The sequence below is a fragment of the Sciurus vulgaris genome, assembly GCF_902686455.1.
Source record: "Sciurus vulgaris genome assembly, chromosome: X".
NCBI lineage: Eukaryota > Metazoa > Chordata > Mammalia > Rodentia > Sciuridae > Sciurus > Sciurus vulgaris.
In genome coordinates, this window is record NC_136471.1 from 49,097,371 (window position 1) to 49,118,828 (window position 21,458).

Sequence of the window (21,458 nt, forward strand, 5' to 3'; positions counted from 1 at the left end):
TGAGCAAAATAGCTAACAATCTTGAGAGTTATCTGCACCATAGTGACAAAAATAGCTATTTTTATCAAAGGTTCTTATACTGTCTGGTATGCAGTTCCATACACTATGTTGCACGTTTTATATGGATCATCTTTTTAAAATTAAAACAACTCTGTGAGAGGAGCTATTATTACCATGCCTTTTTCATAGGTGGAAAATCTGAGACTTAGGGAAATTAACTTATTCAAGGCCATACAGCTAATAAATTTAAGGGATGAAATTGGAACCCAGGCAACCTATCCCCAAAACTGTGGTCTGAACTGTTATACCAAACTGCCTCATAATGTACTTTAAGATAGAAAGAAATGGTTCTCTAAAAGACTGAACCAAAATATACCAAACTGCCTCATAATGTACTTTAAGATAGAAAGAAATGGTTCTCTAAAAGACTGAGACAAAATAACTGGAACATATCAGTGTATATATAGTATGGTACATGTTGAGCATCCCTAATAAGAAAATCCAAAATCTGAAAATGTTTTGAAATCAAACTTTCTGAGCTTCATGTCATCACAAAAAAAAATCTTCAGATTTAGAAGTATCTTGAGTTTTGGATTTTCAGGCTAGGGATACTTAACCAATAGTCTATGCAAATATTCCAAAGTCTGAAAAACTTTGAAATCTGAAACACTTCTAGTTCCAAGTTTTTTGGATAAGGGATGCAAAACCTGTATATGGGAAAGACCACACATCTTTAGAGTGGGGCAGAACTGAGTTCAAACCCTGCTGATACCTCTGTGACCTTAGAGAAGTGACATAACCTCTTTGATCCTCAGTTTATCTGTAAAATTGAAATGGAGATATAAAATGAGATGACATGAAAAGCACTTGGAATTCGGTGGATGCTTTAATGGTAGCTATTTATTATTATCTGAAACTGAGCATCTTTGATAACCCCAAGAGGGTCATTATCTCTTACCTCAAGTTGGTCAATAGATGAAGTGGCAGAGCTGGTATATTATATTAAAAATGTTGAGTTTCATTATGCAGTCAATGGAAATTCTTGGAGGATTTTATTTTTGGTGGTGGTGCTGGGGAGGGATCTCAGGGCCACAAGCATGCTAAGTGATCTACCACTGAGCTACATCCTCAGCCCTGTTGGAGGATTTTAAACAGTGGAATAATATAATGATAAATGCACTTTTTGAATAACAAAACTATTCCATGCATGTTTTAAAACTTCCAAACAATATAGAATTACTTTACAAATGAAAATCTTCCCCTTATTTTCATATATACATTTAGAAATATCACTTTACTTTAGAGCTATATAAGATTGGAGTAGAGCACAGAGAACAGTTAATAAGGATATTTCATTAATTCAGAGAAGAGACTATGTAGAATTTGGAGTGAGGGTGAAGAAAAAAAGACATGTTAGGAATATGGAGGAACTGAGAAATCAGGTATAAGGTCAAAAGTGAGAAGAAAAGATGATAGAAAAGGAGGTAGGATATAGAAAAATGTGCCAATGAGGATATATACCTTGGAGTTCAAAGGCAGCAAAAGTGACTGGAAAGAAAAGAGAACTGAACATTTGAAAGGACTACAGAAAGGAAGTTACACAGTTGGCTATCCCCAGTTCCATAGCTCCAGAGTCTGGATAAACCTGGAAATCATTTCCCCCTCCAATGTAAGAAACATAAGCATACTCCTAGATTCAGAAATGCCTACAAGATTATTTACAAATGCAATGTTTCATAAACTGTTAACAGGAAATTTTAAAAAGCAAGCCAAGAAAAAATCAGCAAAATATCATTTGACTTTTAACACTATTCTGATAAGGAAAAGAAGTAGTGGAAAGTAAAAGAAGGAAATAGTGGTAAGTCAGGGGCTCAGCAGTATTTGCTAAGCTATACTTCAGCCATATAATTATTTTAAGGTTTAAACTATTTGCTACACAACATGACAGATATATTAACCCAGTGTTGTTCAAATTTAATACATTTATGACATTGTTAGAAATACCTTGTTGCTACAAAGTAAACATTACCAACACTGTTTAGTTCTTCTCTGAAGAGTTGTCCTTCATTCTTCTATAGCAGGATATACCACCAGGTCTAAAGAGCTAATCCCCATTTTTTTAATACTGTTTTTTTCTTCCCTCAGGCGGGTATCAGTGATACTTTCTTAATGCTGCCAACATTTTTGGATTCTTCTCCCTATCAGATTAACCATTATCCCCAATTCATCCCATTACCCACACTTATGACAAGCACACAGAAGCACTTAGTATTTTAACCCCATGTCTGTTTCTCCATAATGATAATAAATATAAGAAAATTGCAAAGATTATGAAATTTTACAGGTTTCTAACAATGCCAATTCATACTCCATTCCTTAAGGATGTGGTTATTTCAAAGATCCCCCTCCGTCGTTACTTGAGTGGGATAAAACTTTGCCACTTGATACAAAGCTTAGAAACCATAAAATAGAAGGACTTTTTTGTCTATATAAATCCCAAACAAAAAATTCCATATGCAGTGAAGAGAAAAACAACAAATGGGAAAATATTTGAAACTTTTTCACATTAGACTCATTTCCTTATTATGTAAGGGCTCCTACAAATCAATAATAAAAGGTCAATAGTTAAATAGATGTATGAGGAAATGATGCTGTATTAGTCAGGGTTCTTCAGAGAAACAGAACCAATAGGACATGATAGATTAGGGGAGACATATGAGAATTGGCTTGCATCATTATGGAGGCTGAGAAGTCCTATTATCTGCTATATGCAAGCTAGAGAACCAGGCAAGCCAGTGACATAACTCAGTCCAAGTTCAAAGACCTGAGAACCAGGGGAACTGCTGGCATAAGTCCCTGAGTCCAAAGACTGGAGAACCTGGAGCCCTGATGTCCAAGGACGGGAAAAGTTGAGTGTCCCAGCTCCAGAAGAGAAAATTTGCCTTTTCTTTGCCTTTTTATTCTATCTGGGGCCTCAATGGATTGGATACCTGTTCACATTGGCAAAAGTGGAGCTGTTTTCTTAGTCTACTGATTGAAATGTTAATCTCTTCTGGAAACACCCTCACAGACACAAGAAGAAATGTTTTACCAGCTATTTGGTATCCTTTAACCCAGTCAAGTAGACATAAAATTAACCATCACAGATAATGAGTGTTCAAAAGCATGGAAATACAAATGTTTCTTGAACATGTGAAATGATGTCCATGTTCAAGAGAATTTTATAAAACTACACTGAGACTATACTATTAAGTTGTCAAATCAAAAATCTGATAACATACCTTTGTGTGTGGGTGTAAGGAAATGGGTACTCTCTTATATTACTGATGGGAGTATAAATTGGTACTGTCTCCTGGGACAGCAGTTTAGCATTGTGTATGTAATTATAAATGTAAAAGCCTTTCATTCCAGAAATCTGACTTCTAGAAATTCATCCTATGAATATAATAACATATGTGCAAATGAAATATAAATGTGTTTGTAATAAAAAGGAATTGAAAAGAAACCAAAATGTCTCTTATTGTTTGGATAAAAGTTGTTCCCCCAAAGCTCCTGGGCTAATTTTGAGAGGTGAGATGATTAGATTATGAGAGCTCTGACATAACAGATAATCCCTTTGATGGATTAATAATTTGAATGGATTTTACCTGGGTTTTTAACTGAAGGCAGGTGAGGCATGACTGGAGGAATTGGGTCATTGGGGGTAGCATGCCTTGGGGATTGTATGTTTTGCCCCGGCTCCTCCCGCTCTCTCTCTGCTTCCTGGTTGCCGTGAACTGAGTAGCTATCCTCCATCACACCATTCTGCTATGATGCTCTGCTTCACCTTGGACCTAGAGCAATGAACTCAGCCAACTGTGAACCAAACCTCTAAAGCCATGAATTCAAAATAAACTTTTCCTCCTCTAAGTTGTTCTTATCAGCTATTTTGGTCACAGCAATGAACAGTCTCACAATATGGTATTAGTTAAATAATCTTACAATGAAATACTATGTGACAATAAAACTAATATAATAAAACTAATGTAGAATGAGCTGCTGTTAAATATGTTAATGACAGTATGTTGTTAAACCAAGGTTCAAGAAACAATATGGGGGTGTTTTAAGATGGTGGCATAGAGAAGGAAGTTGCTTTCCTGGCCGCTCCATGGCATGAAACCAAGAAGGCAGACAGGCAGCTTCTCTGCAAGGTGGGTGAACAAAAAACAGGCGGGGGGGCTTTACTGGAATTTAAAACCGAACATTCAAAGCACATTAGGGATTCAGGAGGAATTAAAGGAACCCACATTTTTAGGAGGCCCAAGGCATGTCTGGGTATGGAGCATTTAGAGATCAAGGACATTGCCTGACAAACCTGAAAGGTGTGCTATACAATATCCTTGTGCAGGAAATAAGCCACCATCTCTCCAGGGAGCATGCCTGAGAACAAAGAAAGGAACAATTTTGCAGCTGTAGTGCAGGGGCCAGCACCTAAGAAAGTCAATTCCTGGCAAACCTGAGTTTGACCCAAAATACAGGCCCAATAAATACACAATGCATAACATAGAGTGTGCTTAAGTGACCAGGAGAAAATCAAACATGGAGAGAGGTTTACATAGGGGCGACTGGTTGTGAAAACCCACCCAGCTCTACCCCTCCAATCTGACTGCTTGCAGGACCAGCTGGGAGAAACACATGGGCCCAGGAATTTGGAAGGGTGGGAGACGGAGTGATTGAGTTTGGAGACTGAACCCAAGACCAGGAAATATGGGTTCCATAGGTGACATAGGGGATTAAGAATTGAATCCCCCACCACATGAGTGGAACCCAAGGGAGATCCCTTGGGTGCAGTCTTCCAGCATGGACCAGCAATTACTGGGCCTTGGAGGTGTGCTGATTTAAAATCTCCAGATTAATTGGCATTCAGTGAAGAGCCTGGAGCCCACCTAAGCCTAAACCCTGCCTCCAGGAATTCCGCCTATGGGATTACCTCTGTCACTCCAGCAATCCAGAGGGTTTGGGGTCTAGACAACCCCACCTAAAACTGCTGAGCAGAAAAGCCGAGAATCTTTGAACTCCAATGGAAAGAATTCTTTAACCTTTCATCAATACTTTTCTCTTTTTTACTTTTTAATTTTTTTCTTTGTTTAATTGTGACCTTAATGGTACATGGACATTTATACATATTCATTTTAGGTTTTTTTCTCATTTCTAGCATTTTTGAAGCCAGTTATTTTTCATGGATTAGTTTTTTGAGGACTAGGATGTTCTATTAGTATATTTTAGTTTTGTTTTTTATCTTTATTTTTAATTTTTAAATATTTTTTACTTTATATATATTTTTTCTCTTACCTGTTTTCCTTGATTCTCTTTCTGTCTTTCTTCCACTAACAACCAATCTCTATTGTTCTCTCACTCTTCCTTTAATTTTTTTACTTCTGTCTTCTCTTCTCCACCATAATCATCACATCCTATATCACTTCTATTCACTCCCTATCCACCATTTGAAAATGTAAACCCTGCAAACTTGTGTTTTTATTGTAGGCAAAAACTGATCATATCATTTCTGTTTATTGTTATAATTGATATTGTAGATGTCATAGTAGGAACTATTTCATTTAATACTGTATTGTTTGCATTGGTTGCTATTATTACTTGTCTCCTAAACAGTGAGGTACTGGAAACATTCAGGGATATTATAAGTCCACAGGGTAGAAACTCTACTGCCTCAAATACATACTGTTATAAGGGTAGGTACACAAACAACATAAAAAAGCAATGGAACAAATTGCCCCAAACAAACCAAGATACTCCAATAACAGAATCCATCGACACCCCAGTGGAAGAAAAGTCAGAGAAGGAGTTTAGAATGTAAGGTTAAATTGAGAGGTAAAAGATGGTATAAGGAATGAAATAAGAGAAAGTTTTCTGAGGAATCTCCAAACTTGCTTTCCAGACTGGTTGCATCAATTTGCAGTCCCACCAGCATTGTATGAGTATACATTTCCCCCCACATCCTCGCTAACACTTATTGTTAATTGTATTCTTTTTTTAAATATTTTTAATTGTAGGTGAACACAATACATTTACTTATTTATTTGTTTTATGTGGTGCTGAGGACCAAACTCTGTGCCTCCCATGTGCTAGGCAAGCACTCTACCCCTGAGCTACAGCCCCAGCCCTATTTTTTTTTTTTTTTTTTTGAGTGCTGGGGCTCGAACCCAGGGCCTTGTGCTTACAAGGCAAGCACTCTACCAACTGAGCTATCTCCCCAGCCATTCTGACTGGAGTGAGATGAAATCTTAGAGTAGTTTTGATTTGCATTTCTCTAATTGGTAGAGATGTTGAACATTTTTTCATGTATCTGTTGATTGCTTGTAGATCTTCTTCTGTGAAGTGTCTGTTCATTTCCTTAGCCCACTTGTTGACTGGGTTATTTGTATTCTTGGTGTAGAGTTTTTTGAGTTCTTTATATATCCTGGAGATTAATGCTCTATCTGATGTGCATGTGGCAAAGATTTTCTCCCATTCCATAGGCTTTCTCTTCATGTCCTTGATTGTTTCCTTTGCTGTGCAGAAGCTTTTTATTTAGGATCCATTATAATTATTGATTCTTGAAAATACTTCTTGTGCTTTTAGGAGTCTTGTTAAGGAAGTCAGGTCCAAAGCCCATGTGATGAAGATTGAGCCAACATTTTCTTCTATTAGGGGAAGGGTCTCTGTTCTAGTACCTAAGTCCACTTTAAGTTCATTTTTGTGCAGGATGAAAGAGGTTTGATTTCACTTTGCTAGATATAACTGTACTTATGTGAGTTTGTCTCTGTGTCTTTTATTCTGTACCATTGGTCTACATGTCTGTTTTGCTGCCAGGGCCATGCTGTTTTTGTTACTATTGCTCTGTAATGTAGATCATGGTGTGGTATTGTGATGCCTCCTGCTTTACTCTTCTTGCTAATGATTGGTTTGGCCATTCTGGGCCTCTTAATTTTCCAAATGAATTTCATGATTGCTTTTTTCTAGTTCTATGAAGGATGTCATTGGGATTTTAAGAGGAGCTGCATTAAATCTGTATAATGCTTTTGCTAGTATGGCCATTTTGACAATATTAATTCTGCCTATCCAAGAGCATGGGAGATCTTTCCATCTTCTAAGGTCTTCTTCAATTTCTTTCTTTAGTGTTCTGTAGTTCTCATTGTAAAGGCTTTTCACCACTTTTGTGAGATTAACTCCCAAGTATTTTATTTTTTTGAGGCTGTTGTGAATGGAATAGTTTTCCTAATTTCTCTTTCAGTTGATTCATCATTGATGTATAGGAGTGCAATTGATTTATGGGTGTTAATTTTATATCTTGCTGCTTTGCTGAATTCATCTATGAGCTCTAGAACTTTTTGGTGGATTTTTTGGGTCTTCTAAATATAGGATCATGTTGTCAGCAAGTAGGGGTAGTTTGAGTTCTTTTTTTCCTATTCATATCCCTTTAATTTCTTTCATCTGATTGCTCTGCCTAGAGTTTCGAGGCCTATGTTGAATAGAAGTGGTGAAAGAGGGCATCCCTGTCTTTTTCCACTTTTTAGAGGGAATTCCTTCAATTTTTCTCCATTTAGAATGGTGTTGGCCTTGGGCTTAGAGAGTTTAGATAGATTTTACAATGTTGAGGTATGTTCCTACTGTCCCTAGTTTTCTAGGGTTTGAACAAGAAGAGGTGCTATGTTTTGTCAAGTGCTTTTTCTGCATCTATTGGAATGATCATGTGATTCTTGTTTTTAAGTCTATTGATGTGATGAATTACATTTATTGATTTCTGCATGTTGAACCAACCTTGCCTTCTTGGGATGAACCCCACTCGATCATGGTGCACTGTCTTTTAAATATATTTTTGTATGTGGTTTGTCAGAATATTACTGAGAAATTTTGTCTATGTTCATCAGGGATATGGGTCTGAAGTTTTCTTTCCTTGATGTGTCTTTGTCTGGTTTTGGTATCAGGGTAACACTACCTTCATAGAATGAGTTTGGAAAGATTCCCTCCTTTTCTATTTCATGGAATAATTTGAGGAGGATTGGTTTTAGTTCTGCTTTGAAGATCTGGTAGAACTCAGATGAGAATCTGTCTGGTCCTGGGCTTTTCTTGGTTGGTAGTCTTTTAATGGCATCTTCTATTCATTGCTTGAAATTGATCTGTTTAAATTGTGTATGTCCTCCTGATTCAATTCGGGTAGATCAATATGTCTTTAGAAATTTGTCAGTGTCTTCAAAATTTTTTATTTTATTGTATTGGAGTATAAATTTTCAAAATAATTTCTAATTATCTTCTGTATTTCAGTAGTACCCATCATGATATTTCCTTTTTCATCACAGGTTTTAGTAATTTGAGTTTTCTCTCTCATTCTCTTCATTAGCATAGTTAAGGGTTCATCAATTTTACTCATTTTTTTCAAAGAACCCGTTTTTTAATTTGTCAATTTTTTGAATTGGTTTTTTGTTTCAATTTCATTGATTTCAGCTCTGATTTTAATTATTTCCTCTTTTCTATTGCTATTGGTGTTGTTTTGTTCTTCTTTTTCTGGGGCTTTGAGATGTAATGTGAGCTCATTTATTTGTTGACTTTTTATTCTTTTAATGAATGAGCTGAATGCAATGACCTTTCCTCTTAGCACTGCCTTTATAGTATACCAGAGATTTTGATATGTTGTATTGGTTTTCTCATTTACTTCTAAGTATTTTTTTATTTCACCCTTGATTTCTTCTGCTATCCACTAATCATTCAATAGCATGTTATTTAGTCTCCTGGTGTTTGAATAGCTTCTATTTTTTATTTTTTTGTTGATTTCTACTTTCATCCCATTATGATCTGACAGAACGCAGGGTAGTATTTCTATTTTTATTTTATTTTACAAGAGTTGCTTTGTGGCATAACATATGGTGTATTTTAGAAAAGGATCTATGTGCTGCTGAGAAGAAAGTGTATTTGCTTGATGATGGATGAAATATTCTATGTATGTCCATTAAGACTAAATTATTGATTGTATTATTTAGTTCTATACTTTCTTTGTTTAGTTTTTGTTTGGAGGATCTTTCCAGTGGTGAGAGAGGTGTGTTAAAGGTATTATGTTTTGGTCTATTTGATTCTTGAAATTGGGAAGGATTTGTTTGATGTATGTAGATGCTCCATTGTTTGGGGCCTAAATATTTACAATTGTTGAATCTTGTTGATGTGTGATTCCCTTAAGCAATATTAAATGTCCTCCTTTATCCCTTCTGACTACCTTTGGCTTGAAATCCACTTTATCTGATGTGAGAATGGAAATCCCTGATTATTTACACAGTACATGTTAGTGATATGCTTTTTCCCAACCTTTTGCCTTCAGTTTGCAGACAGCTTATCCTAGGAAGTAAGTCTCTTAAAGAGAGCATATTGTTGGGTCTTTTTTAAAAATCCAATCGGATAGTCTATGTCTTTTGATTGATGAGTTTTGGCCATTAACATTCAGGGTTATTAATGAGATATGATTTGTATTCTCGGTTATTTTGGTTTATTTTTGGTTTTGAACTTGACTTAGTTTCTCCTTGGATTGACTTTTCCTTTAGTGTAGTTCCTCCCTTTACTGGTTTTCATTTTTTTTTCTTTTCATTTCCTCCTCATGGACTATTTTGCTGAGAATGTTCTGTAGTGCAGGCTTTCTAGTTGTGAATTCTTTTATCTTTTGTTTATCATGGAAGGTTTTTATTTCATCTTCAAAGTTGAAGTGTATTTTTGCTGGATATAAAATTCTTGGTTGGCATTCATTTTCTTTCAGAACTTGATATACATTATTCTAGGACCTCCTGGCATTGAAGTTCTGGGATGAGAAATCAGCTGAGATCTGAATTGCCTTCCCCCTATACATAATTTGATTTTTTTTCTCCTGCAGCCTTTAAAATTTTATCCTTATTCTGTATGTTAATCATTCTCATTACAATGTGCCTTGATGTGGGTCTGCTGTAATTTTGTACATTTCAGGTCCTGTAAGCCTGTTGTAGTTGATTTTCCATTTCATTCTTTAGATTTGGGAAAATTTTTGTTATGTCATTGAAAAGATTGTGCATTCTTTGGTTTGTATCTCCATGCCTTCATCTAGCCTGATAAATCTTAAATTTGGTCTTTTCATGTTATCCCATATTTCTTGGAAATTCTGTTTGTGGCTTTTTACCATCTTCTCTGTACGGTTGACTTTATTTTCAAGAATATATATTTTGTCTTCATTGCCTGACATTCTGTATTCCATGTGGTCTAGTCTGTTGGTGATACTTTCCATTGAATTTTTAATTTGGTTAATTGTTCCCATCATTTCAAGGATTTCTTCTTGATTCCTTTTTATAATATCTGCCTCTTTATTGAAGTGATATTTCACTTCCTGTATTTTCTCTGATACCATTCTTTATTTTGAAGATCAGTGTAACTATGTACCTCCTAAACTCCTTCTCTTACATTTCTTCTGTGTTGTCTCTGGATTCTATTTTTGGAACATCTTGGTTTGTTTGAGGCACTTTGGTCCCTTGTTTTTTCATGTTGTGTGTCTTCCCATCTAATGGTATGGATCTGAGTTTCTATCCTGTAATCTGATAGTATCCCTGAAGGCTTCCAAAGCCTAACCTTTAAGGGGGAGGACCAATATTAATAGCACCCAATGCAAATAATGTACAACTTTAAACCAAGTATCTCCTATTAAGGTGTCTACAGTTTTGTAACAATAAACAGAAATGATGTGTTCAATTACTGTCTACAATATAAACAGTAAGTTTGCTAGAAGAGTTTACTGTTTCAAGTGATGGACAAAGGAGGAACAGAAGTAGTATAGGATGTGATTTTATTAGGGAGAAGGAGAGAAGATAGAGGTAAAAAATTATAGTAAGAGCAAGGGAGGAATTAAAAGAGGTTGGCTGTTAGCATGAGAGAAGTGAGAAAACATCCAGGGAGATAGATAAGTGAGAGAAAAAATATATACAGATGTTTTTAAAAAGTAAAATTTTAGATTCAAAGATAGTAGAGATGTGAGAGGGCAACAAAATAAAAGGAAAGTCTCAATGGAAAATTGAACAATTGTTTTTACTGGTTTTCAAAATTTTTTCAGCTTCTCTTCTCTGCTGATAAGTAGGGTTGTCTGAAGTTTGATGGTAGCTCCAGTCTGTTGGGTGCCAGACTGGTTGGTTGGGCAAGCTAATATCAAGATACCCTCATACCCCCTTCTAGTCTTCCCACCCGTTGTGGCTGGCCTCTTTTGTCCTGGCACACTTTCGAACTCAATGAACTGGAGAGAGCACAGTTTTCTCCAGTTTCTCTAACCTGAGCTCCCCCCATGGAAATGCCCCCAGTCTTTGGCTTTCCATAGGCTTGCCAGGCCTAGACTGTCCCACACCCACCCAGCTGCAATTTGATGGATCTGAGCTTCAGATTCCCCAGGTTCTGCCTTGCTGCAATCCCAAGATCTCAGGGCTGTTTCAACTTCCAAAGAGACCATCAGGGATGTGCTCACACAAAGGACAGACCCTGAAAAAGAGGCAGTCAGATGGCAGCAAGTACCACACTGATCAGACAGACCTCAGGTGCAACCAGACCTGCAGATACCCTGACAATAGATCAACAGGTCCTGGTCAATGTCCCCAGAATGAGGAGGTCACACCCTAAGATGGTGGTGGTGACAGAGGCAAACCTGCAAGTCACTTTGCCCTGGACTCCCAGGTCCTGGCTGGTGTCCCATGATAGTGGCATTTGTGTGTAACCAAACTTGCAGGTACCTTAAAGATGGACTTCCAGGCAGCAGCAGGCAATAGGTGATGTGGGGGCATATGGTAGGCAGTCTGCAGGCATTGGTGGGTGATCAGTGGACGAACATTGGGTGGCAGGCAATGGGTGGGCAAACAGCTATGGGCAATCGGCTGTGGGCAATTGGTGGTGATCAGAGAGTGATCTTAATGTTGGGCTTCCAGGCCCTGGCCAGTGTCCCAAGATGGAGGTTGCCGTCAAGATGGCTATGGTGAGGGCTGGGGATACAGCTCAGTTGGTAGAGTGCTTGCCTCATAAGCATAAGGTCCTGGGTTCAATCCCCAGCACCACAAAAAAAGACCCTGTCTCTAAGATGGCTGTGGTGGTGGCTGTGGAGTCCCAAGATGGAGGCAGTTGCTGAGGCCACAGCTGCGGGCAGCTCAGTGATGGTGGGTGGCCACATTCACAGATGGGGATCCCACAGAACAGAGGTCAACACAGCCCGGATGTCTCTTCTACCTTCTTTTTAAAGTAATCATTGATGTCTATTTCTAGAAATATGCTGGCCAAAATGACCTGAAAGTCCTCCTATACTACAAAATACTTAGAAATATGAAAGAAAACAACATTATTTTAAATGTACAGCTGAGCTTGTAAGTAAATAAAGAAAATCACCAGGGGTCCAAACAAGCAGAAAGCCAAAAAACAAAAACCAAAGCATATGGTATAATTTGAAATTTTAGCTGCTTCATTGGTTGTGTAGGGCAGTTTGGTTACCTTACTAAGTAAGGTTCTCAAGTTAGATGATCCTGTAAAAATGGAGTACAGAGCCTTAGTCCAAAGTAAGGCAGAGAGTTGAATCACAGTCACCTACTGAAAGCTGAGACTTTCAAAGGACCCCATACCTTCCCTAAGATTGAACTAAATAAAAATTCATTCACTAGCATAGAGAAACAACCTAGAATCTAGGAAGGTAAAGATCTCTGTTATGAGTATTTGTAACCTCAGGGTTGCTTTCACATGGGATTCAAAATGTATACCTGCTATAAGTTCCAGGAACCCTCCAATCCAAAAACAACATAAAGTGCTTCTTAACTATTGCTATTGCCTGTTTCCAGCAAAAGCAACATAAAGCAGCTCTACAGGGATAAATCCTTCATGGGGTCCCCAAAGTTAAAGCCTGACTGAATTTCTTTGAGGCACTGGGAATTGAACCCAGGGATGCTCTACCACCCTATTTTAAAATTTCATTTTAATTTTTTTTGAGACAGGATCTCACTAAATTGTCCAGGCTACCCTTGAAGTTAACAATATTCCTGTCTTAGCCTCTGAGTAGCTAGGAATACAGAAATTTGTCACAGCACCTGCTCTGAAACTAACTTAATCCATTAAGTCCTAAGTTTACAATTCTTTGAAAATTAAAATGAAATTGACACAGGTACATTAAAAGAGGCAGGAAATAATAATCTAGAGGTTATATATATTATATTTATATACATTATATTAATTAATACAATTCTATTATTATTAGATATTGCTTTATATGATTATATTATACATCATACACTATACTTAAGTTTCCATATCTGGGAAGATGAGAAAAAATGGGTTAAAATAAAAAATTACAAAACACATGAAGAAGCACCTTACCAAAAGCAATTGTCTAAAGACAAAATGATCAGCAGGAATAGACTCTAGGATCTCCAGATAATAAAGTCATCTGGTATACACTATAAAATAACTAAAAGTTATTAAAGACATAATTGATAACATTAGAAAAGAACGAGAAAATTTTTAAAAAGACTAGGTCATTTAGAAAAATAATTATAGAAATGAAAAATAATTTTAAAATTAAAACTTGATGAATATATTAAGCCACACATTGGATACAGTTAGTGAGAAAAAATGGTAAACCAAAATAGAGATATACAGAATGTAGCACAGAGTGATAAAGAAATAAAAAGCATGAAAGGGAGGTAAAGAGACATAGAGGACAAGTGGGAAAAGAAAAAGTAATATTCAAAAAGGTAATGGCTGAGGTGGGGGGGGTTAATTACATGAAAAGCAAAGGGAACTCAGTAGAGTAGAGGAAGGAGACAAGGCAGTTTGGGAAGAGATGGGGAACATGCTGGGAAGGGACATTGGCCAAATTATATCTTGTGCATGTACTAATATGTAACAACAAACTCCACCATTTGTACAACTAATGCACCAATAAAATGTGGAGGAAACAAAAAGTAATGGGTGGGGGTATTCCAGAACTGATGGATTAAAAATGCAAATCCTCAGATTTAAGAAGTATGAATCCTGAGTAAGATAAATACAATTAAATTCACATTTGAATAATTTGGTGAATCTTAAGAACAGTAAATGATAGTGATGATAATACTTAACATTTTCAATGTGCAGGAAGTATTCTATATACAAAAAAGTTGAGGTGATAATACCAAAGAATAATGATTTTAATATGTTGGTATTTTTCCCAGTCTTTTATCCATTCATTGTTTATGCACAACACAAAAATTACAAAGCAAAATCAGAACAACACTATACATGATACTTGGTGTTCCACTTTTTTAAATCAACATTTTACTATAAGCATCTTCCTATGTTATCTTTTTCCTCCAAATTTGCTTTATATAATTGGGTGGATATAAATTAATGAGCAGAAATTTAAGCAAGATACATTAACTTTTTAACAAAACCTGATAATCTAATTTATTTTAATTTTTCTCAAATTCATTTGAGTGTTTCCATCATGGTGCTCATAAGGAAATTAAACAACATACGGCTACTACAGTTGAATGTCAAATTAAGTACTTATGACATATTAAGTTATTCTATAATACAATTATAAAGAAGCTTCAAGGAACTTATGTTTTGTATGTAGAAAAGTGTTAAGAGTCAAACATTCAACCAAATAAAAACAAGAAACATTTTCTGATTCCATTGTTAGGTGGAGACTGCTTCTCCTTTTGCTAATGAATGTTTTTTAGCTGTAGTATCACTGAGCTGAACAGATAAATCACCTTGAGTACATAAGGAAAAATAAGCACATAGTAAATGGATAAACATTACTACTACATCTTTACTAGACCATCTCTACCTCTAACACTTCAGAAGCTTAGAGATTTAGAGTATTCTTACATAACTGCAAGAAAAATTAAAGGAGAAATTCCTTTTTTGAAATCACACTATAAAGTCATGTAGTTATACAAATTCTGCATTTGTGTGCAAAACATGAAGCACATTTACCTTTATTCTCCCTACTTAGTCTTGTCAATCACCTAGCAGGACTTAACAGATACCTTTCCAAGAAACAGAGACTAAAATGTATTTACATAACTTCAATAACCTCATCACTACAGTAATGAGAGATACAGTATCCTTTTGCTATGGTTCAAGACAACAGGGAAGGAGATCACAAGAAAGAGAAATCAAAATTAATACAACTGAGAAACTACTTCTCATTAAGTTTCACCGTGGTGCCACCTTCATTTTTACATAAGCATGGTGGCATAATTCAAGCCCAATAAATCAGAAATCTTAATATTTAAAATTCAAAACTCAACTCAAAATAGATCAAGGACCATGGAATCAGACCAGAGACCCTGCATCTTTTTTTGGGGGGGGGATGCTGGGGATCAAACCCAGGGCCTTGTGCTTACAAGGCAAGCACTCTACCGACTGAGCTATCTCCCCAGCCCTGAGACCCTGCACCTTATAGAAGAAAAAGTAGGTCCAAATCTTCAACATGTCGGTTTAGGATCAGACTTCCTCAACATGACTCCCATAGCACAAGAAATAAAAGCAAGAATCAATAACTGGAATAGATTCAAACTAAAAAGCTTTCAGCAAAGGAAACTATCAGCAATGTGAAGAAAGAGCCTACAGAGTGGAAGAAAATCTTTGCCACTCATACTTCAGATAGAGCACTAATTTCCAGAATATATAAAGAACTCAAAAAACTCTACTCCAAGAATACAAATAACCCAATCAACAAATGGGCTAAGGAAATGAACAGACACTTCACAGAAGAAGATCTGCAAGCAATCAACAGATTTATGAAAAAATGTTCAACATCTCTAGTAATAAGAGAAACGCAAATCAAAACCACCCTAGGATTCCATCTCACCCCAATTAGAATGGCGATAATCAAGAATAAAAGCAACAACAGGTGTTGGCGAGGATGTGGGGAAAAAGGTACACTCATACTAGCAAGGTAACCCATTGCTAGTGGGTTTGTAAATTAGTGCAGCCACTCTGGAAAGCAGTGTGAAGATTCCTTAGAAAATTTGGAATGGAACCACCATTTGACCCAGCTATCCCACTCTTTGACCTATACCCAAAGGACTTAAAATCAGCATAGTACAGTGATGCAGTCACATCAATATTCATAGCTGCTCAATTCACAATATCCAGACTGTGGAACCAACCTAGATGCCCTTGAATTGATGAAAGGATAAAGAAACTGTGAGATACACACATACACACACACACACACACACACAATGGAATATTACTCAGCCATAAAGAATGATAAAATTATGGTATTTGCAGGCAAATGGACAAAATTGGAGAATATCATGCTAAGTGAGATAAGTCAATCTCAAAAAACCAAAGGACGAATGATCTCACTGATAAGCAGATGATAACACATAATGGGGGGTGGGAGGGGGGCAAGAATGGAGGAAGGAGGGACTGTATAGAGGGAAAGAGGGATGGGAGGGGTGGGGGGAAGGAGAAAATAACAGAATGAATCAAACGCCATTACTCTATGTAAATGTATGATTACACAAATGGTATGCCTCTACTTCATGTACAAACAGAGAAACAAGATGTATCCCATTTGTTTACAATAAAATAAATTAAAAAAGATAAATTGTGTATATACACATACACACAAATACATGTATATTTCTTTAAATTACATATTGAAATTATAATATTTTGCATACATTGTACTAATCATTGAAATTAAAAAAGATATTTAAAATTTACCATCACTTTCATTTATCACATTAACAACCAAAAGAATTAGATAAAACCCATAGGAAAGGGCAATATTAAACCCACTTTGCTGAGTTGATTTATTGCCACAGTAACTCAATTTTTATAGAGAAGGGATAGTGCATCTCAGTTTGCTTACAAACTAGGAGATCACTTAAAATTCTGCATTTCCTAACTGCACACAGAATATAACACTTACAACAGGTTATAAACTGGTTTTCAAGCATAGAGCCAGCCCCAACGATAATACACTATTTAAAAAGACGTAAGGCAATGAATTCCATTTCCAATGGAAAAAAAGAACTGTGCAAACAAGCTTAAAACTACTATTTTTTGTGCCAGTGTTATAAAATGTAGCTTTTAATAAAACCTTGACCCAAATGCCAGTAACTTCAGAAAAGAATTTGGTGGAGAGAAGAAAGTTATTTCATTTAGGAAAAATAACCACTATCTTTTTCCTAATCTTCAACACACACAATTTAAACATATACAGGTGCTTTAACACTTTACCCAATTCCTATATACTGGAGCAATTACAAGATCTAAATACAATTATATTTTTAAACACTGGGTCAAGGCTTTACATAAAAATACCATCCTACTTTTCCCCCCTAAGTTTCTAACATATCACATACTTTCCTCAACATCTGCAGCCATCCAGGAATTTTTAGGAAACTTTTGTGCATGATCTTAATTCCTAATTCCTGGTTCTTTGGACTCAGTGACAAAAGATCAAAAATGATGGTTCACTTGAAGTCAGACGAGAGACCCTGGCTCAGTTAGTCTCATAGGATGAAAGCAGTGCTGCATCAACTGGCTCCATGCAGGAGGGGCACGTGAAGGATCTCATCAACCAGTCATCTATACAGGCCAGGTGATAGATGTGCATGCATGGCAGAAATTAAATTTGGTCCGCATAAACAAAGTCCATCATACAGATCAGACACTCCTGGATCTTGTTTTCTGATCCATCTCTTCCAGGGTCATGAACTCCTCAGGCAGATGCTGTATAAGTCCTATTCTTTGAGCTATCCTAATTTGTTCCTCTTCAGTCAGCTGAGTTGCTAGCTGAGTCTGGCTGGGTGTTGGTTGATAAACTAACTGAAACTTGTTCCTGATATGGCAGCAGCTCCTGATCCGGCTCCTTCCCCTCACCAAAGCTAGCCTGGTTGGACTGAAACTCCTGAAGCAGGGAGATGTCATCCGAGTTGGGGAATTTGAGGCAGTTCCCCATCTTCCCGGCCTGGGGCGTGTGATCTTTGCACTGTTCTGACAGTCTTCTCTTTCCTATGTTATTAAGCACCACAGCAGCAGAAGTAGCTGCTAATATTTTAGTGTTGTGGTTATAAGCCTAGGTTTTGAAATCAAATGTTCTGGGTTACCACTTACTGTGGCACTGGTCAAGTGATGCTCTCTGATTTCATTCCCTCAGTAGTAAAAACCTACATCATAGAGTTATTATGAGTTTCTACTACTAGCTGTCTCGTAGCCACTGTGCTAAACACAAGAATAATCTCATTTCATTCTCACAAAACCCCAGAAAACAAACTGTTTATGCTCCTAATTTACAGATAAGTTGGGCTCAGAAAGACTGTTAGGTGATTTGACCAAAATTACATAACTAATGATGGTGTTTCAACTTGAAGGTTAATACAGTAAGCCTGGGTTAACACAACAATATCAACAAAACACAGGTTTACTGTGTTAACTGGGAGCAAAACGCAGAGTGAAATATTTGAAGAACTTGCAGTTTGGTCAGATAAGAAGCATGTATAAAACTGGGGTCAAGGAAGATTTGGTTGCTGAAGAGTTTACCACCACTAAAGAGAAGCTAAGTATTTTGCACAGAGATTGCCTTCAGGGCATCTCAGCAATCAGCAAGATTAAACCCATTGCAGGATGAAGGTTATGAAGTGAAAACATTTTTGAAAGACGTTGCTTTGAGAAGATGACACCACTACTGCCTAGAAAGTTATTTCCCCAGGATTCCTTTCACTGTGTGCAGCTGCACAGGCATTCAGGGTTCTCTGCAGTCATTTTCCAAGGGGACCAGGTTACTGCTGGACCTGGTGCCAGATCTTGGCATTGTCCACATGATGCTGGTTCTGCAGGAGTACAGGATACTGGAATTAGGGGTCACCAAGGCTTCCACTGAGATTTCAAAGAAAGACCTGAGAGGCCAGGCATTACAGTATAACAAAATCTCTGAATGTATCCCCTAAGTGGGTGATGAATGAAGCTATGAAGGTGAAGCTGAAACTGCAAAAGGGAACCTGGAAATTAAGAGATACTAGGAACATGGATTGTCTATGAAGGAAAGCTACAGGAGTGAGCAGAGTCAGACCAACAAAGGCAATGAGGACTGCAGCCAGTGAAGCTAAAGGAACAGGATCGTACATCTCACCACCATGTGCGTGTGCCCTGGATGCTGAACATGGAACTATAGGACTTAATGTTTGCCCAGCTGGCTTCCAGTCTTGCTTTGGTCCCATGATTTCTTTCTTTGTCCCTATTCCTGCCTTTTAGAATGTGAATGTTTATTTTGTGCCATTGTATATTGGATGTATGAAACTTGCTTTTCTGATTTTTACTGGGGCTCACAACTAAGAATTTGCCTTGAGTCTTAGAAGAGAATTTGGACTTGTATTTTGGGACTGTGTGATTGTGAAGACTACAGGGGCTCTTGGAGATGGACTGAATGCATTTTGCATTGTAGGTTGGACATGAGCTTTTGGGAACCTGGGGCAGAAAGTTAAATTGGGTTTGTCTGTTTGCTTTGATCTGGGGATTGAACCCAAGGGTGCTTTACTACTGATCTATCTTCCTGTTCTTTTTTTTTTTTTTTTGTGGTGGGGGTGCTGGGGATCGAACCCAGGGCCTTGTGCTTACAAGGCAAGCACTCTACCGACTGAGCTATCTCCCCAGCACCCCCAGTTCTTTTTTAAAATGTTTTGAGACAGGATCGTGCTAAGTTGTTTAGTGCCTTGCTGTGTTCCTGAGACTGGCCTCAAAACTATAATCCTCCCGCCTCAGACTCCCATACCACTGGGTTTACAGGCAAGTGACATTGTGCCTGATTCTGGTTTATATCTTTAATGTACCCTGAAAAGTTCATGTATTAGGCAATACAGGAATGTTCAGAGGTGAAATGATAGGGTTATTAGAGCTGTAACCCCAGCAGTGGATTAATCCATTTGATGGATTGATAATTTGAGTGGAGTGGTAATGTAAGCAGAAGTGGGCATGGCTGAAGAAGTAGGTCACTGGAGGTGTACTCTTGGGTTATATCTTATCTCTGCCTCCCCTCTCACTTTCTCTGCTTTCTAGCCATGAGTGGAGCAGCTTTCCTCCAGTATACCATTCTGCCATTGCATCAAACCCAGAGTAATGGAGTCAGTCAAACCTGAACTGAATCTCTGAAACCATGAGTCCAAAATAAACTTTTCCTACTCTAAGTTGTTCTTGTCAGATATTTTGGTCACTGCAATGAAAAGTGAACACATATACATTCTGTAATGATTACAATAAAATTAGCATATCCTTTACCACACATGGTCGCTAGTATGTATTGGGGAGCAGTGAGGGCACTGCAGATATACTCTCTTAACAAATTTCAAGTAAACAATACAGCATTATTAATTGTAATCACTGTGCTATATATTACATTCCTGGAACTTATTCACCTTTTAACTGAAAGTTTCTACCCTCTATTAGCATGATTTCTATTCCTATAACAAAATACCTAAGGCTAAGTATTCCTATAACAAAATACCTAATACCTAAGGGTACTTTATAAAGAAAAGAGGTTTATTTGACTCATGAGTCTAGTGGCTGAAGGGTTCAACAGCATAGCAGCAACTACCTGGTTGCATCATGACATGGTAGAGAAATGGAAAAGGAATTAGCCATGTGCAGAAGTGAGAGGTCACATTACAAGACAGGAACCCAAAGACCAGGAAGCAGCCAGTTTTGTACTATTTATAAAAGCTTTCTCTTTTAAGAATCCACTTCTTAAGACCAGCATTAATCCCTTCCAAAGGTGATGCCCCCAATGACCTAAATACCTTCTATAAAGTCCCACCTCTGAAAGGTTCTACCACCTCTCTTAATACACCCACTGGGACCATGCCTCCAGGACATGAACCCTTGGAGGACAAACCATATCCAAACCATAACCTATCCTTCAACTAACATCTCATTTCCTGTATCTTCCAGCCCATGGCAACTATTATAATATTCTCTCTTTCTAGTAGTTTGAGTTTTCCAGATTCCACATACAGGTGACCAGTTTAAAAGTTCTTTATTTTATGAACACTGTTTTCTAATACATGTTGGTACTTAATATTTTATATTCATATATATCACTATTTTCTTCTGAGATATCTTCTGCTGATTTATACTTAGAAAGTCCCTCATATGCCCAAATGAAGGAAATATTTACCTATATAATTTCTTATTGTTTTATATTTTTTACTTTTTAAATTGATATATAATTCAATAATCCATCTGGAATTTATTTTGAAATATGGGAAGAGTAGGGGTTGAATTTATTTTTTCTCCACATAGTTACCATTTCCCTGAGCATGGTATCTTACAAAATATTTTCCCCATAAATCTGTGATTCCCTATGACTTATTTAAGGTTTGTATATGGGTTTTCTATTCTTTTTCACCGTTAGGATGACCAGTCATTCCAGGTTGCTCAGGACTATCTTACTTTTAGTACTG

The 21,458-nt window shown here is 37.1% G+C and overlaps 1 pseudogene across 1 annotated transcript; it reads right to left on the reverse strand.

The window, feature by feature from the left end:
* Window positions 1–16,946: 16,946 nt before the first annotated feature.
* LOC306650591 (RING finger protein 11-like) lies at window positions 16,947–17,965 on the reverse strand (annotated as a pseudogene). The gene has a single exon. The product of its transcript is annotated as an RING finger protein 11-like (transcript).
* Between the last annotated feature and the right edge of the window lie 3,493 nt (window positions 17,966–21,458).